General features: G+C 39.3%; 1 protein-coding gene across 1 annotated transcript in view; it reads left to right on the forward strand.

Moving 5' to 3' along the window:
• Window positions 1–18,266, forward strand: part of BBS9 (Bardet-Biedl syndrome 9) — a 417,354-nt gene that overhangs the window by 345,237 nt on the left and 53,851 nt on the right. The window contains exons 24-28 of the transcript XR_001516909.2: window positions 35–104; window positions 4,337–4,379; window positions 10,246–10,365; window positions 13,321–13,643; window positions 15,223–15,268. The gene's annotated coding sequence lies outside the window, so the exon portion shown is untranslated. The remainder of the gene's footprint in view (window positions 1–34; window positions 105–4,336; window positions 4,380–10,245; window positions 10,366–13,320; window positions 13,644–15,222; window positions 15,269–18,266) is intronic.

An 18,266-nucleotide genomic window follows, 5' to 3' on the forward strand; every position in this document is an offset into this window, starting at 1 on the left:
GCTGTGATTTTACCTTCCTGATTTACTTTTGCAGATTGTGCCAAGAAGAGGCTGATGTTACTGACTCTCTAACTATGTTTACTTAAGTCTGGATTTAAAGAGAGGTATGATTCTTATAAGTGTAATAATTCTTGACTTGCCGTGAGTGCTTAGGTGACATTCATTTGAACACAGAATTCAGGTTTTGTGAGTATCTGAAGCGTATACAATTTTGGTGTACTTCTAAGAATTAAAAATGTAATGCGACACAGTACAAAGCATATATATATTTAGAATCAGAAAATCGTAAATTACACATTCGTAAAAAGCTGACAGTTGCCACAAATATTACAAAATCCTTTAAAATAACTGCTTGATACAGCATTTTAATACTTTACCTACATTGTTTGACTGCATATTCTCTATTCATCTCTTCAGTTATCAACAATTTTAATTTTATTTTCTATAGAATGAATTGAAAGATAATTCAATTTTTCTCTGGCACTGTTGATCACATTTTTAAAAAATTACTGATAGTTTTCACAGTTTCTTTCTGCTTTATAACTTAGTAATGTATAAGTTTTAAGGATTGTTATCATGTTTAGAAAAACTTTTATTATGCCTTTTCATGCCTGCACTGTAAGACTTCAGGGAATTTCAAGTTTTATTATTCAGCGATAAATTTTAAATAGCCATTGAATTAACAAACTCTCATTAGCCAGTTTGTGTTCTCATTGAAATCATCATCACTACTGGTATTTTATGTCAAAGCAGCAAGATATTTTAATATTTTTCCAATGTATTATATGATTTGCTCTTTATTAGCTAGATTATTAACTAATCCAAGATCATATCTATTACTTCTATTTGAAATTTATCATCTCATCTTAATGAATTAAGCTTGGCATGATTTGAAAATGTTCCTGTTACAAATTTTCTTATTGACATCAGAGTAATTTTTATTGATTTTATACAGGAGTTATATGACAATGAATGCTATTCTGTTTTGGGTTTGTAATTGTATGTTCTGAATTATCAAATATTTCTGATAGACAAGAACTTCTGCTTTGACTTGACACCCATGAAAATGGAATCTTCTGCCAATACTTTAGATGTCTGACGTTCAAACTGTTTATTTTTTTCTCCACCACACTCACACCTCTGGTGCCACCACGGAACATGCTCATCTTGTGCTACTGCCTTTGGCTCTGCACCTTCCTCTCAGGACACTGCCCGAGGAGCGATGGGCAGTAACAGAATTCCTGGAATCCATTCCTCCCACAGAACAGCTCACGATAACTTAACCATACTCAAAAGTCGACTGTAGACCAATAAATATATTTCATTCACCCAAATTAAATGTCTCCGTAGCTCAACTTCCCCTTAGCCAGATCCCCAAGTCCTCAGCTGCTCCAATGCCTCATACAAGGGGAGGACAAATGGAGGAGACAGCAGTCTTTACCAATCACGATTAAAATGTATTTTTCAAATTTTTCAAAAACATATGACCTGTACCTACGTAAGAAAGGCACCCCAAAGTTTAAGCCTCATTAATGTCACAGTAAATCCACCTTCGTTACATCATGAGAGAGACAGAATAGAAACTCTGCTTTAAGGAATTCATTTGTTTTTGAAATTTCTCCATAGAAAATAACTCCAAAAAATGTATAAGACAAGAGAAAGTGTATGGGGAATGGGGAGGGCAGATATTGCAAGAAAAGTATAAAAAATTCTTTTACTTGCATTCTAGGTCTCTTTAAGTATGCCAGCAGTGTGAGCATTGGCCTAGCTTTGGGCTCAGCTCTAAGTACAATTTCCCTTCACTTTTGATAATTAATTTTTCTCTTAGCATTATCAGTAAGCCTTCATGGACTAGCAGAAGAGCAGTGCACATCCTTGGTTCTTCATGGACTAGCAGAAGAGCAGTGCACATCCTTGGTTCTGAAGAGATGCTTCACCTTATAGATTCAGGGACAGTTACACTGACCCTCACCTCTTAGCAGTCACTCCAAGATGAGTTCTCAGAGGAATCACGTCAGTCCTCCACCCCAGCTGGCTGAAGGATCTATTTTAGATAAACAAGCACAAAGCAGGCTATTGAATTTAAGAGGGCCACAGCCCTTTCATGGGCTCCAGGATCATCAGGTTGGTGAGAGTGAAGAGGTTTATAGTGCTACTAATTTAACTAAATTCTGTTTAACTGGCCACAGTAATCAATATTCCATCTGGTACCAGTTTCAGAGAGGAAGCTCATGGTGTCACCTGTCAACTCTCATTTCTATGTTCTAGGCATCCCTTAAGAACAGTAAGATCATCTGAGTATGGAGAACAGTTGGAACTGAATCATTTTAATAATTTAAAAAATAGATTAAAAAGATAACCCTAGAAGCTCTATCTTCTCACTTAGGACAGAGTACTAATTAAGCCCAGACTCCACTCATGATCATTTAGTGAGATTGAAGTCTGTAATATTCATCAGATCCTTTCATCTTTCTACATTTAGGTGAGCTGTAGTCTTATTTGAGGATGAAAATTAAGAAATCTCTTTAGGTCACTAGTTATAAGTAAGAAAACTGAAGCTTTTAATAAGTCTTTTGGGATAAAATTAAGTAGTTATTCATTCCTTGAGGAAAAGGATGATGTGTAATCCTTATTGTTCACACTCAGCAGCTCACAAAAATGAAAAAAAAGCAATTAACAAGTAATTTCAAAAGAAAACATTAAACATTTCCCAGATTTTAATCACACATGGGATGGATAGAAGATGAGAATTGCAATTTATTTTTAACTTTACCCAAAGTATCAATAACAAATCATAAAACATGTCACGCATGCACACACAACGCATTTTACATTCTCTACTTCTAAAACCGAGGCCATCTGGATCTGGTCCTCCTTTCTATCCCTGTAACAATGATGTGCTTTTTCCTAGGCTGGCCTCCAATTTCATCACCTCCTCTGCCGCCTGGTTGCCTTAGTTCTTCATTTGAGCCCTTTCCAGAATTCGAATGTATATAATTGATCCCTGAGCGGCATTGGCTCATCTTATCTCTCTCTTATCTTTAGTTTTATAGTCTGTGGTGCTGGATCCACTGGACATGCACATGCAAAAAAAAAAAAAAAAAATCTAGACACAGGCCTTAAACCTCACAAAGATTAACTCAAAAAAGGTCATAGATCTAAATGTAAAACACAAAACTATAAAAATCCTAGAAGAAAAACATAGGAGAAAATCTAGGTACCTTTGTATGGTGATGGCTTTTTAGATACAAAACCAAAGTTATGATCGATGAAAGAAATAATTGATAAGCTGTTCTTTATTAAAATGAAAAACTTCTGCTCTGTGAAAGACACCATCAGGAGAATGAGGAGACATGCCATAGGCTTGTCTTTATAGATAAAGAACTGTTAGCCAAAACAAAGAACTCTTAAAACTCAACAATAAGAAAAAAAAAACCCTGATTTTGGAGATGGCCAAAAAACCTGAACAGATATAAAATAATACTGAATGTCAACTCTAATTGAAAAGTAAAAATTAAAAAAAAACCCTGAACAGATACTTGACCGAAGAAGATACATAAATGGCAAATAAGCATATAAAAATATGCTCAGCAACATATGTCATCAGGGAATTGCAAATTAAAACGAGAGACCATGACGTTCCTATTAGAATGACCCAAATCCATAATACTGACGACACCAAATGCTGAATGAAGAGTAGAGCCACAGGAACAGCATTTATTGCTAGTGGGAATGCAAAATGGTACAGGCGTTTTGGAGGATAATTTGGTAGTTTCTTACAAAGCTAAGCATACTCTTACCATACAATTCAGCAATTGTGTTCCCGGTATTTACCCAAATGAATTAAAAACTTATGTCCACATAAAAGCCTGCATATGAATGTTTATAGCAACTTTATAATTGCCAAAACATGGAGGCAACCAGTATGTCCTTCAGGAGGTTAATGGATAAACATACTGTGGTACATCTAGGCAAAAGACATCTTTCCGGTGTTAAAAGAAATGAACTATCAAGCCATGGAAAGAATACAGGATTCCTACATGGCAAAGGTGGTGGCAGGGGCTGCTGGGATTCTCCCGACCTCCTTTGCTCCCATGAGGGGAAATTGTGGTCTCTCTTTGGCACCAGGCTATGCAGGTAGAATGCTTCCTATGACTTTCTATGAAGCCATCCTCAGTTGTGCTCCACTGGGTTGCTGCAGCTTCTTAAAAACACTCTCAGTGCTATTTTCATTCATGAGTAGTTATTAAAATACTGTTTCTATTGGGGAGATAAAGGTTGGGACCTCCTAGTCTAACATTATTCTCAAGAGAAACCACTTTTCGATTTCTTACAGGAGGTACCTATCAGCAGTAAAAAAAGGAAAAAAGATATAAAAGGTATGTGGATTGGAAAAGAAGGTATAAAATTGTCATTATTTGCAGATATTATGATTGTCTGTATAAAAAGATCCCCACCCAAATTACAGATAAATTACACATACACTATTTTGATTGTTAAGAGTTAATAAGTTTGTTTGGGTACCAAACTAATATACAAAAGGGAATTTTATGTCTATGCATAAACAATTGGAAGTTAGAAAATGAAATTTTAACAAAACTAACACAATAGCAATAAAAATAAAAAGTACCTAGGGAGAAAAAAAATCTCACAAATGATATGTAAGTTTTTTATGTAGAAATTCATAAAACTTAAATTAGTGGAGAAAGAGAACATGTTTTTGAACAAGAAAACTCAAAATTATAAAGATTGTAGATTTTAATGCTGTTCCAATAAGAAATTCCAATCAGGCTCTTTGTGAGCCTTGACAATCTGATTCTAAAATTTACATGGAAGAGTAAAGACCCCAAAAGAGTCACTCTTGAAGAACTTGCTCTACTCAAAGGTCAAGTGTAATTGTAAAGCTTTAAGGCACTATGGAATTAATGAAGGATTATACTAATAGGTCAAATGTAACATAATAATGTGTCCAGAAACAGAAATGTCCAAATAAGACAGAGATCATATTGCATAACGGTAAAGAATGTACTTTCAATAAATGCTGTTGAAGCAACTGTATAACCATATTGAGAAAAAATGAAATTATTGAAGTATTACTCATTGAGTGTACTATGCTCAATGTATAGAAAAAACAATTTTGGTTGGATTAAATATTTAACTGTGAAAGGAAAAAAATATGAAAAACATGTAAGAGAATGTCTTTATGACCCTAATGTAGTGAGGGATTTCTTAATTAAAAAAATTCATAATCATAAAACTTTTTAAATTGGATTCTATTAAAATTAAGAATTTATAGTCATCAAAAGAGATTATAAAGAAAGTGAAAATCATCTCCCAAAGTGGGAGAAAATATTTTCAATGCATACAACCAGTGAAGGATTAGTATCCAGAATGTATATGTAAAACTATATTGCATATGCTTTTTCTAATGATATATACCTATTCTCTGGTTAGATATTGATTCTTTTTCCACTCACCAACTACCACTCACTCACCTTCACTTTCAACCCTTGAGAATTACCATACAGTAGCTACATTAGAATCCAAGGATTGCTAGTGGACAGAAAGTTTTGCAAATATTAACTTTCTGATCTAACAATCCCATTTGTATATCCTCATCCTGTAAACATTCTGTTTGGCAATACTGTCGAGATCTGTTTCTCCTCTTTCATTTTCTAATTAAGTTGCAATCTGTTTTCTCTAAATTTATAATGAGTTTGGCATGAAAGTAATTTCCTTCACCAGGTGGTGTTTCTCACATTTCAGATGTTAATATAGGTCTTAACCCTTACTCAGCTTTAAGAGTAACAACAGCACAGTAATACTTATGGCATCTACCAAATAAATTGCAGAATATAGTTGGTAAAAAATAATTGTAGAATAGTGACCGCGTAAGTGATTATCCAAACACTTTTGGGACTGAAAGAGGGCCCTATTAATTATTCTGGGACAACAGGCATAAACTGGAATAGTTCTAGGCAAACTGGTATATATAGCCATCCTGATTATAGAGGGATCCAGCTCATTGAATACCCAACTGAAGACACATCTGGCGTGGTACAGGTCCCATTTGAACATTAAAACATTGTAAACAGAAACAATCCTGGTTTAAGAAATGTGTCCTGCCATAATTGTAGTTTTTAACCAGCACTCTTGGTAGATACATTTGCTAGGCTTTATTGACACCAGCAAATGGGGTGCCTGTTTATTGAGAGTGGGTTTCCCAAGCAACCCATGCAAAGTAACAAGGGACTAACTATTCTATGAGGGAAAGATGATTTTCATTTTTAAAAGTTGAAATTTTGCCTGAAAGCACAAAATAGAGTAATTTGGGTTCTATTCTATATGGGCTCAAAATCTAGACATACAGTTTAGCTAAAAAACAAATAGAATAAGAATTCTTTCTACAGATGAAATGGAAATTATTTGCATCAGTTTATAAATAATAAAATAATAGAATGAAGCTTTATTGAATTCCTACTATGTGCCTGGTACTGAGTTCTATTTATATCATAGCACTTAATTTTCTTAACAGCTTATATTAAGAAGTTATTACTTCTACTGTCCACATGAAAAAACTATTAAGGAATTTGACCAAAGTTACATAAGTGGCAGAATTAGGGTACAAATTCAGATCTGCCTGACTCAAAAGCCTGTCTTCTATTCATTATGCCTGCTCATTCTCTGAGTTTTTAAAAATATTATTTATATTGCCAACTGTATCACTACTGATACAGAGGTCAGGCTCCCTTTGGACGTTAAGATGGCTCTTCAGTTTCCACTACACGACTACTATTAGAATTCAGTTGATTTTAGAAAGCATCTTTCCATGATTTGGTATTATTTTTATATCTGTCACCAGTGGAGCCTAACAAATCAAGCGAGGAAAGGGAAGGTTAAAAAAAATCAAATAGAACTTCTTGAGAAAAACACAATATATGAGATAGGAAATGCACTAGGTAGGCTTAAGAGCAAATTAAGAGCAAAGATTAATGAACCTGAAGACATAGCAATAGATGCTTTCCAAACCAAAGTTCATAGAGAAAAAAATCTGAAAATAAAATAGAACCTCCATGACCTGTGTGAAAATATCAAAGGCTTGAATATGTAAATATAAATACATATATGTGTACATATACACACGCGCACACATATATGTGTATATATATACTATATACATATATACACATTATATACATATATATGTGTATATGTACGTGTATGTATATATAATGTATGTACGTGTATATATATACATACATACATACATACATTATATATATATATAATTTGAGTCCCTAAAGTGATTTGCTGGTTGGAGGGTGGGAAGAGAGAAAATATTTGAAGAAATAATAGGTGAAAAATTTCCAAATTTAATGAATACTGTAGGCATGCAAATCCAAGAAGCTTAATGAATGCCAAGCAAAATATGAAAAAGATTATACCAAGGTATGTTGTATTCAGTTTGCTGAAAATTAGTAGTAAAGAGACAATCTTAAAAGCAACGAGTGAAAAAAATACACTTCATATAGGGAAACAAAGATGAGAAAATTGATGACTTCTCACTAGAAACAATGTAAGCAAGAAGACAATGGAACATCACTTTTAATGTGCTAAAAATAAAACTGTCGACTGAGAATTTTATATTCAGTGAAAATAACCCTCTAAAACAAAGTTAGGACAAAAACATTTTCAGACCAACAAAACTAAATAGTTCATAGTTCATTAGCAGCAAATCTGCATTACAATAAATATTTTAAAAGTTTTTCAGGCTGAAGGGAAATGATTCCAGATGGAATTTAATCAAAAGGAATGAAGAGTATCAGTGTGGGTAAATATATAAAAATTTTCCTTATTTTTTTCATTTAAAAGAGAATTAGAGAGTGGCTCCATACTGTAGTGGAGCACGTCTGCTTTGCACATAGAAGGTCCTGGGTTTGCGCGTCAGATGGAGCCACGGACCATACCCCAGGTGGGCCAGGCCCCGGGTGCACCAGGTCCTCCGAGTACACTGGGGGTGCCAGGCCCTGGGTGCATGCCGTGAGCACGTGGAAGGAGACGGGGCCTTCAGAGATCCACTTCTTAAGGGGAGACAGCAACATCTGTAGGTCAGGGGTGGAAGTGGGGGAGGGGCAGGGAATTAAAGAGGGAGGAAAAAAGAGAATTAGACATTTGTAGCAAAAATAATATATTTTGTAATTCATTACATATGCAGAAATAAAGTATACAATAGTACCAGGGATAGAGGCAAAATTAAAAGTATACTGTTGATTCTTACATTATACATAAAGTGATATAATAATATTTGAAGATTGGCTGTGATGTGTTTAAGATATGTATGGTGAACCTCAGAACAAGGACTAAAAAAAAAAACCAAATAGGTATAGTAGGCAATATAGGACATAAAATAGAGTACTAAGAAAACTCTCCTTATCCAAAAGACAGGAAAAATAAAATGAAAGAATCAAAGAAAATATAGGAAAATTGGAAACAAATAGCAGTATTATAGATTAACACCCAACCATATTGATAATTATATTCAGTGCGATTTTCTTTTTAGACTGAGTAAAAAAGCAAGATATAACTAAATACTACTTACATGATAGAAAATTTTACTATAAAGACACATTTAGGTTAAACGTAAAAGGAAGATAAAAATATTCTATGCAAAGATTAATCATATATAAACTGGAGAGGATATGTTAATGTCAGACAACGTAGACTTCGTTCAAAGAATATTATCAGAGATGAAGAGGGATATTTAATAATAAAAGGGCAATACATGAAGAGGAAAGAGCTGTCTTGAATGTATTTAATATGCATTTCATAGCAGAACTTCAAAGCGCATGAAGCAAAACCCGACAGTACTAAAAAAATAGATAAATCTACAATTATAATTTAGACATTTCTACAATTACAATTTAGAGATTTCAACAATCCTTTCTCAATAATTGGCCAAAAGAACAGATAGAAAGTTAACAAGAATATACAAGACATGAACAACTTCGACCTAATTACTGTCTATAGAATTCCACATCTAATAATTACAGAATACACTTTATTTTTAAGTGCTCATAGAATATTGACCTAGGTAGACCATTATTTGGCTATAAAATAAGTCTCCGTAAATTTAAAAGTATTGAACTCATTCGGAATGTGTTCTCTGATGACAACAATTAAATTAGAAATCAATATAAAAAAGATAGTTGGAAAATCCTATATATTTAGATATTAAATAACATACTTCTAAATAACCCATAGGTCAAATAAGAAATCAAAGAGAATTTAGAAAATATTTTAAATCTAATGATAAGTAAAATATGACGTCAAAATGTGTGGAATGAATCCAATACAGTGCTTAGAGAGAAAATTATAGCTTTAAATGTTTCTATTGGACAAGAAGAATGTCTGAAATCAACCATCTAAGCTTCCACCTTAAGTAACTAGAAAAAGAGCGGTGAATTAGACCAACGGAAGAAAATGAGAGTAGAAACCAGTGAAATATTATAATAGAAAACATTAAAGAAACAAATAAAACCAAAGCTGTTCTTTTTGAAAAGATCAATAAAGTGGATAAATGACTAATCAAGAAAAAAGAGAGAAGACAAATTGTCAATATCAGGAATTAAAGAGAGGACATTACTACAGATCCTATAGAGCCTAAAAGGATAATAATGGAATATAATGAACAATCTATGCCAATAAATGTACAACTTGAATGGACTAATTCTTTGAAAATTATAAATTATGAAAACTGAAACAAGAAAAAATGGAAAATTTGAATAGCCTAATATCTTTAAAAATTTCAACTGATAATTTAAAAGCTTCTCGGATGATAATTCACTGGTGGATTCTATTAAACATTTAATGAATAAACAATATCAATCCTACACAAACTCTTTAAGAAAATAATTTGTTTTTTTGAAGCCAGCCTTACTCTGATACCAAACTAGACAGAAACATTAAACAAAACAAAACAAAACAAAAAAACACAAGAAACTGTTGTTCCTCATGAATATATTTGCAAAATCTTGACCAAGATATCAACAGATACAATTTAGCACTATATAAAAGGAGAATACACATAAGCCAGTGGGGTTATGCAAAACATAAGGTGGGTTTAACATTTTAACATCAAGGTAATTCACCATATTAACCGAATATCGGAGAAAAACAATATGATTATCTCAGTAGATGCAGCAGTAGCATTTAATAAAATTCAGTACCTATTATTGATTTTAAAAGGTCAGCAAACTGGGAATAGAAAGGAACCTTCTCAACATGATAAAAAGCATCTATGAGAAACCTACAGCAAACATGCTTAACGGTGAAAGACTACAGTCTTCTTTTGAAACTGGGAATCAGGTGAGAGTGTGCTCTTACTTTTCTATTTATTTGACGTTCGTTATCCTGAAGGTCCTATCCAGGGCAGTAAGGCAAGCAAACAAACACACAAAAAACGCGGGAATGGAGGGCACAGAAATTAGAAAGGAATAAATAAAGCTGTCTTCATTCACAGACAATAGTCTTCAAACAAGCTACTAGAATAAGTGAATTTAGCGGAGTTACATGATGCAAGATAAGTATAAAGAATTAGTAATATTTCTATGTGCTAGCAAGAAACAACTGGAAAATGAAAAGAAAATACACTTTCTTGCCCTCAGAACAGGAGAGAAACAGATAAACTGGCGTGACACATGTTGGTACCCGTGTGCCCGGAGTGCTGCGAGCATGCGGGAGAGGGGCTCCCTGCGCTGGCGGGGCTGGAGGCGGGGCTGGCTCTAATCTCCGCCGTGTCCTTATTGAGTGCTCATTCGTGCAACCTGCCGAACAGAGTCTGTGCCCAATGAGCAAAATAAACACTGACCTCTAGGGCTTGGTGTGCTAAGCTCTGTAGGGGGGCAAAAACACAAACCGGGAGAAAGTGCTTTTTGTATGAATTAGAAGTTTGTTTTCGAACCCAAAGCACGCCGTTTATATGATTACTCTTCGATCCTGTATACGGGTCCTTTTTGGCATTTGCTAAAATACTCTTGTGTAAGCTTTCATTCAGACAGTGATTCCAGAATTCATCTTTGTTTCCTTAATTTTTCCTGGCTCTTCCACTTGATTGCTGTGTGACCCCAGGCAGTGCAGACTCTTTCTGAACATCGGTTCTTAGCATATGTAAAAAGAATGAAAAACACCCACCTCAGTCAGTCATTGTACAGAGGAGCTGAACTTAAGCGTATAAAGCTTTCCATATGGTATTTGACACAGTGTCGGAGTTCAAACAATACTATTTTGCTTCACATATTTTAAAACATCGTGGTTAAACTTGATCAAAAATGAAATACTTAAACTTCACAGGTCAAGCTATCATGAAGACATATCCTTATTTAATATTAAAATTTTATTTCTATAAAACCATGTATTCAATTGAATCTCCCTTAAATAACTACAATCTGTCTTACGTTATCAGCAAATTAAACTTCAACAATTACACTTGCTACTGTAGTTACCTCTGAGTTCCTCTAAAACTCCTCTGTACTTCATTGCTGTGTAAATATTTAGAAGACTTTAAAAGGCTAATTTCAGATTTGGGCCTTCTCTGTTCAACAGTTTATATTTCAAGACCTTTTACACAGTTCATATTCTCTTTTGTGAAACCTAGCACAGTTCTCACATTGATACTATTTACATTTTTTTTGTAATGTGCCACAGGTTTATAAAACTTTCCATTAAAATTTTTGATTTGATTAGCTGCTTTTAATTACTTCTGAAAACCCCTTGCCAAATTATGATTAAAACCCACAGAAACTGGTATGGTTGAGATATAAGCAAAGCAAAACAGATCTTTGTGAAAACTGCTTCAAGCAGTGTAACAAAAGTAAATCCATTTAATTTGTACATCAGTGGAGGATTTAATTCAAATCGAAGTAGTACAAAAGGTAAATAAGGTGAGAAAGGTACAGAAGACTTTAGAGTGTGCAAGTTCAAATGCTGTTTTGTTTTTTAAAATCAGTATAACTGATTCTTTGGGGGAAATTTTTAGAGTAAAAAATAAAACTCATTTATAATTATGGTTCACAGCAAATTGCATTTACTGCCTGTTGAGCAAACTCAATTGGATTTACTAAACCACAGTATTTCCCACCCTGTGTCGTTTAGAAATCAAACTCTCTGCTCGTTGGTTCTCTAAATCCCCAAATACTTCGGTACACGTCAGGTTTTGTGTGTGTCAGGTTTTCAGGCAGCCACTTCCCTCCTCTTTTCCAGGGGTTTCCCACCGCTTTCCGTATCAAATTCAAGTTCACATCCTTGGTGGACCCACATTCCCTCAAGACGTTCTCTAGCTTCTCCCCTGGCAGCCCCTGCCCACCAAACACAGCCTTTCCCAGGCCACCGTGTTCTCAGCCTTCCCTGGGCGTAGGGCTCCGTGAGGTCTGCACTCATTTAGTCATCCTCTCAGTCACTCGGTCACTCATCCCACAGAGATTATGGGCACTCCGCCCAGCGGGAGGGATGCAATAGGGAGCCAGAGGAACTCCTGGCCCCGCTCTTGTGGGGTTACAGTAAAGTGTAGGAAATAGACTTGCATCGAATAATCTCGAAGGCAACTAACTATAAAATGATGACTGATGGGTGATCCAGTGGGAAAGTGCACGGTGATGGAATACGGGGATCGATCAGTTTGGAGAGTCGGGAATGCTTCCCTGAGCACGTGACGGGTGGCTCTGACAGAGGGAGGAGCCGCAGTTACCTGGATGACGACAGAGCACCAGAGGCGGGAGCGAGAGTGTAGCAGGGGCCGTGGGCTGGAAGAAAGGAGAGAAGGCAGAGGCAGCTGGTCCGCGGAGAGCTGGGGAGGCACCGTGGGGCCAGACGCATTAGAGGGAGGGAGACAGACCGACCGACCGGCCACCGGCCTCGCAGGTGCCCAAAGGACCGATGTCTGTCCTGTTAGCAGCCCGTTCCAGTGACTCTGCCTTCATCTGGACACCCCTGTCTCATCACCGTCATCTCTTGGGGCTCAGCTCAAGTGTCCGCGTCTCTGGGACGCCTTCTGCAGCCCTGCGCTTTGGAGGTCACAGTGTCCTCCCTTTGGAACTGTGGCCTGTCGATCTTCACATCCTCACCTCCTCGCACAGGCCCGGCTCCGTCCAGGCCTCACGCCGTGGAGGAACCGGTGAGTGGGCGAGCGTCGCTAAGCATGATCGGGAGGCTTCGTTCATGGCATCGAGCAACTTGGCCGTGGAGTCCAGTTTCGGAGCCTCCCTCGGCGGGTGGCCCTCACTCTTTCAGAAGCCCCCTTCCTCAAAAAAAACCTCTCCCTTTTAGTTCAAAGCCCAGCTCGATGTGATTTCAAATGGTGAGGAAACGCCGACGTGATGCGGAAGGCCGCGGATGGCCGCGGATGGCCGCGGATGGCCGCGGACGGCAGGAAGAGCTCGGCCAGGATGCGCTCCACGCTATGGGTGCCGAACCGGCTCTCGGCAGCCCTCCCAGCTTGGTGACGGATGACAGAGACCACTAGTAAAGGGATCCCGGACAGGGATGCTGCTCTTCGCGGGGGTGTTCCACGGAGCAACGGGGACCAGGACAGGGAATCACGGCCGCTAACTGGGGCAGAGATGGAACAAATTCCCTCTCATCACAGAAAGGTATTATATTTCACGTGGAGGGAAAGGAGAGATTTGCCTACAAATTAGGCTGGAAACTGTAGCGAAGAAATTGTTTGCTGGCCAGATCGGTATGCCAGGATGCTAATGAAATGTGACATAAGGAGAAGGGGGTAGGTGTTCCCATAGGAAAGTGGGGTTCTGTAGTGCTTCCTTTACTGTCCTTTCGGGGGGTCGAGTCCCTCCTGCTGCTGCTGTTTCTTGGCTCTCACCAGGTTTTCCTCACCTGGGGGAGTTAACCCTTTCGCTCAGCAATTGCGCCCAAGGGGCAGGATGGCCTGAGAAATGCTCACTATTCACAGTCCTGCCGATCTGACAGAGTAGGGAGCGAAAGCTGCTTTGTATTGATTTCAGAATCATAACAGGAACGGAAAGATTTTTTGGACATTATTTCCTATGGGTAAATGAGCAACGAGGTTAGACAGATCCGGAGGCCGTGACCTCTGGCGCCGCCCGCCTGGCCTGGATCTTCCTCCCAGCGAGCGCCCTGGCACCCTGCACCCCCCACCCCGGTCCTGCAGGCAGCCTCCACCTCCCAGAGCGACGCTCCCATCCTCCGGAGCCCCTGTGGCTCGTTCATTTGTTCTGGCTCCACGGGGCTCTCTGCGTTGTCCTCCCTCTGGATTTACCTGTGCCTGGGTTTTCCTGTCTCAGAAGGATCCATTTGGGTTTCGGTGCTGGGTTTCAGAACTGTCACTGCCGATTCCTGGACTCTGGGCCACAGCATTTCCTCCCCACTGTCCCTCCCTTTAGTCCATGATAATAAAGGAACATAATTATTCAGGGTCCATTGTGTGTTGGCTTTAGCACATGCAGCTTATTAAAAGGCCACACTTCTACACTCATATATTCTTTATTAAAAAAAAAAAAAACCCTGGAAATACAGACAGATGTCAATAAAAGCATTGAACTTATTTGTGGTTTCTTTTGGGGTGACTTTGAATGTGTGAGGTGCCTGGAAGCTGTCGAGGCAATGTTTTTATTTTAATTAAAGAAGAATTTCTTTGGTTTGTTACAAGGGATCATTGAAACCTTTCAACTGGGAGTGCGGTGGGCAGCCTAACCCCTTCCAAAGCATTTGTGTGACCCAAATTAGGTGGCTCAAAGTTGGATTAACCAAACCAAACAAGGCCCGTGAATGAAGACATTTTGCATGGGGGAATCTGCTTGCCCAGCACTTAATCCTTGAAAGAGCCACTTGGGAGCTGCTCAGTGAAGCATGGCCCTTACATGAAATTCCTTTCTTTTCACCTGTTACTTCTGATTTGATTGAACTGTTTTTTTTTTTTTTAAACATAAGGCAAAGTGCAAAAGTAGTCACTGATTTGCTAGAAAACAGTTTTATATAGTTTTGTTTTAAAAAAAAGACTTAAAAAACTTACAAAAAATTACTTTTCTGAGAAAATTGCAAGATACATTTTGGGGGGGGATGCATTTCGGGAATGTTTCTTAGGTAAAATCATATTACTAGGCTGACAGATTTTGAAAGCTAGGAACTCAGGAACCATACGAACAATTGTTTTGCATTGTGAAGTTGGTGAAATTAACTTTTTTTTTTCAGGTTTGAAAAATACTAAGATGGGGCTAAGAGAGGCGCTCTTTCCGAGGTAAATACCAAAATATATTTATTGTGTTATTTTTATGGGTTTTACTCGTACCTTCCCAAGATCTTGGGCGTAGCTTCCTCATGAAGCGATGAAGGGATACTTATAGTAGTTTTTGGTATATGCTCCACAAGTTTAAGTGCAGTGTCATTCTGAGGAAAAATGATTTCTTTTCCTCTAGTATAAACTGCGTTCATATAACTATCTTGAAAAATGTGGTTTTGAGGTCAGTAAGAGGCAGACTTCTTGCCTGTGGGCTGCCTTTTCTCCATGTGAGCTGGAGTTTGTAACTCGGGCGGCCAGTTCCCACCAGTTGTCTGCACCCTCTGCCGACCCCATCTCTCCGCTCTCCCTGAATTGTGCAAACAGCTGCTTCCCTAGTGCCCCGGCCCCTCTCTCCATGGTTCAGGGTGCAGGCCATAGTCCATCGGACTGTTTGGGGACTGGACAGCAGACACGGGCCATGCACAGCCGTCCCCTGGGCCCCAGGCGCCCGGCCACCATACCCCACGAGTGATGGCCGCAGGCGCTCTGCTCTCCCAGGCTCCCTGCTTTGTTTGGAAATGCCTGAGTTTCAGGCAGGAGGTGGGGACACGCACGGCTCAGTTTGGACTAAGGCTCGATGCTGAAAAGGAGGACGGGACCCAACAGGGCCGACAAGCTTTTGTCATGGAGCATGTGAGACAGAGGAGCAGTGGATGAGCCGAGAGTGGAAGACCTCGCTGGACTCTGCAGTGGGGCAGCCTGGGGTCTGGAGGACAGCGCAGCACACGCTCTGAGCCTCCTCTGTGAGGCAGAGCTGGTAACACCTCCTCGCGTGGTGGTTGTGAGGATTAAATTGAATCATAGGCATAGAATACTTCGTGTACTTCCTGACATATTAGGTATCACAAAAGAGAACTTCCAGACTTTTCTGCTGACACCTGCCAGATGTCCCCACTGTCTGCGATATCTTATATTCGTGCCGTTACCTCAGCTGTTTATTTCTGTCCAGCCCCAGGTTGTGTTAAGTAAAACAGATTCAGTGCAGGTTTGTAGGAAACAGCTCAGAAAAATTCTACAAGTCACCATTTGAGAGACGTGGAGTTGATAACGCATGAGTACACGGTACGTGCGCTCGCAGGGGGAGGTCGTAGGTAAAAGCTGAGGCAGGTCCTGGTTGGAATTCAAAGCAGGTCAGGTGAAGGCAGGATGGTCCAGCTCCACAGTTTGGCTAAATGATGACATCAAGAACAGTTTCTGCAGCTGCAGGCACCGTCCCGAGCGTCAGCTGAGGGATGACAGTGGATCCCTCGCACCCTCGCTGGCCGTGTCAGTCGGTGCTTCTCCTCTGATGCTCTTAGGGGTCAGAGCTGACTCTCGGGAAAAGTGTGGAATGGACGATGCCCTGTCCTCATCATTGCGACCTCTCCACTTCTAGTGACTTCTTCTAGTGACTTCTAAGGCATCAGATCTCCAGTGTCCTTCCCTTGCCCTCTTTAAATCCTGTGCTCAGAGTTAGTCATTGCAGTACAGGTGAGGGATGTCATACCGGTTTTGCAGTAGCTGTGGCTCTGAGGTCCCCTCCGTCCCCCGCACGCCTTTACTCCCGCTCCATTTCTGTCTGGCCACAGGCCCTGCGTCTGGACTCCAGGGGCGAGCAGAGGACCCATGCCTGGACTCTCAGAGTATCCCACCCCCTTGGCCAATGTCTCTGGGTGACGGTTGACATATGACCCCTGGGGCCTGGTCCTGCTGTGTGGAGAAAGCCTGTATGCCAAAGAGGAGCCCAGGCCCAAAACATCCCAAAGGAAGGCTGGAGGAGGCCTGCCAGGGTCAGAACGCCCAGAACTGGCTTGATCTATGCCGCCGCGGCTCTTCCTGTCCACGATCTACCCACTCCCCTCCCGGTAACCCCCTGTTCTGTTTCAATCAGTTGGCATTGCATTTCTGTTGCTTTTCTCTGGAAAAATCCTTTGTGCTTTGATCGACTCCAAGGTCTTCTTCCCCGAGGGGGACTTCTTAAAATCTCTATTAAAGATCCACACACAGGGGAGTCTGTGAGGTGTTTTTCTTTGAACTACCCACTGTAACGAATGATGCCGAGGAAGTAAGTAGGAAATTAAATTCATTGTAAGATTATTGTTCTGTATATACCTTTTGTTTTTGGTCTAAAATGCTCAAAATGTAGGTAGTGAGCAGCTATGATAAAGACACTTTGTTTTTGAAAGAGCAAAGACAATGTAATTTAATTTTAGATCATTCCAGACTGAGTTCGAGTCAACATGGAGATGACTGGAAATCTGCCAGAAATTAAATGCCAGTTATTAGGTCCTAACCTCAGGTTATGACCCAAGTTAGGGTCACTGAGGGTATCCAAAAGGGCTGCAAGATTATTAAAAAAAAAAAAACAAAAAACCTTGACATGTTATCTTTTACCTTCGAGCTACATATTTATTTGATTGGGGGAGGGGATAACTGAGTTCGGTCAACATGGAGATGACTGGAAATCTGCCAGAAATTAAATGCCAGTTATTAGGTCCTAACCTCAGGTTATGACCCAAGTTAGGGTCACTGAGGGTATCCAAAAGGGCTGCAAGATTATTAAAAAAAAAAAAACAAAAAACCTTGACATGTTATCTTTACCTTCGAGCTACATATTTATTTGATTGGGGGAGGGGATAACTTGTTAAAAGGAGGGCTTATGGGGGAAGAAAGTTAGTTATAGAGAAGCCAGGCCAAAGGTGGCAGCAATGCCAGAACTCTGGTCCAGGGCAGTGAGTGACCATGTGGTGTATGCACTAGAGACAGGAATCTGCATGTGCTCTATTGATTTGGAGCAGAGTAGAAAAATAGATTCCATCTTACATGATGATTGTTGACAGAGAATGAAGACTACTTGGAGAATTGTGTGTAGCAAGAGTCTGAGGCTCAGTGATCGGCCACGATTATTTATCAGTGATGTCTGCCTTGGGCACAGGAGTGGATTCTGGTGGTACCACATCCTCAATTCAGATTCTCA

The sequence above is a fragment of the Pteropus alecto genome, unplaced genomic scaffold (genome assembly GCF_000325575.1).
Source record: "Pteropus alecto unplaced genomic scaffold, ASM32557v1 scaffold21, whole genome shotgun sequence".
NCBI lineage: Eukaryota > Metazoa > Chordata > Mammalia > Chiroptera > Pteropodidae > Pteropus > Pteropus alecto.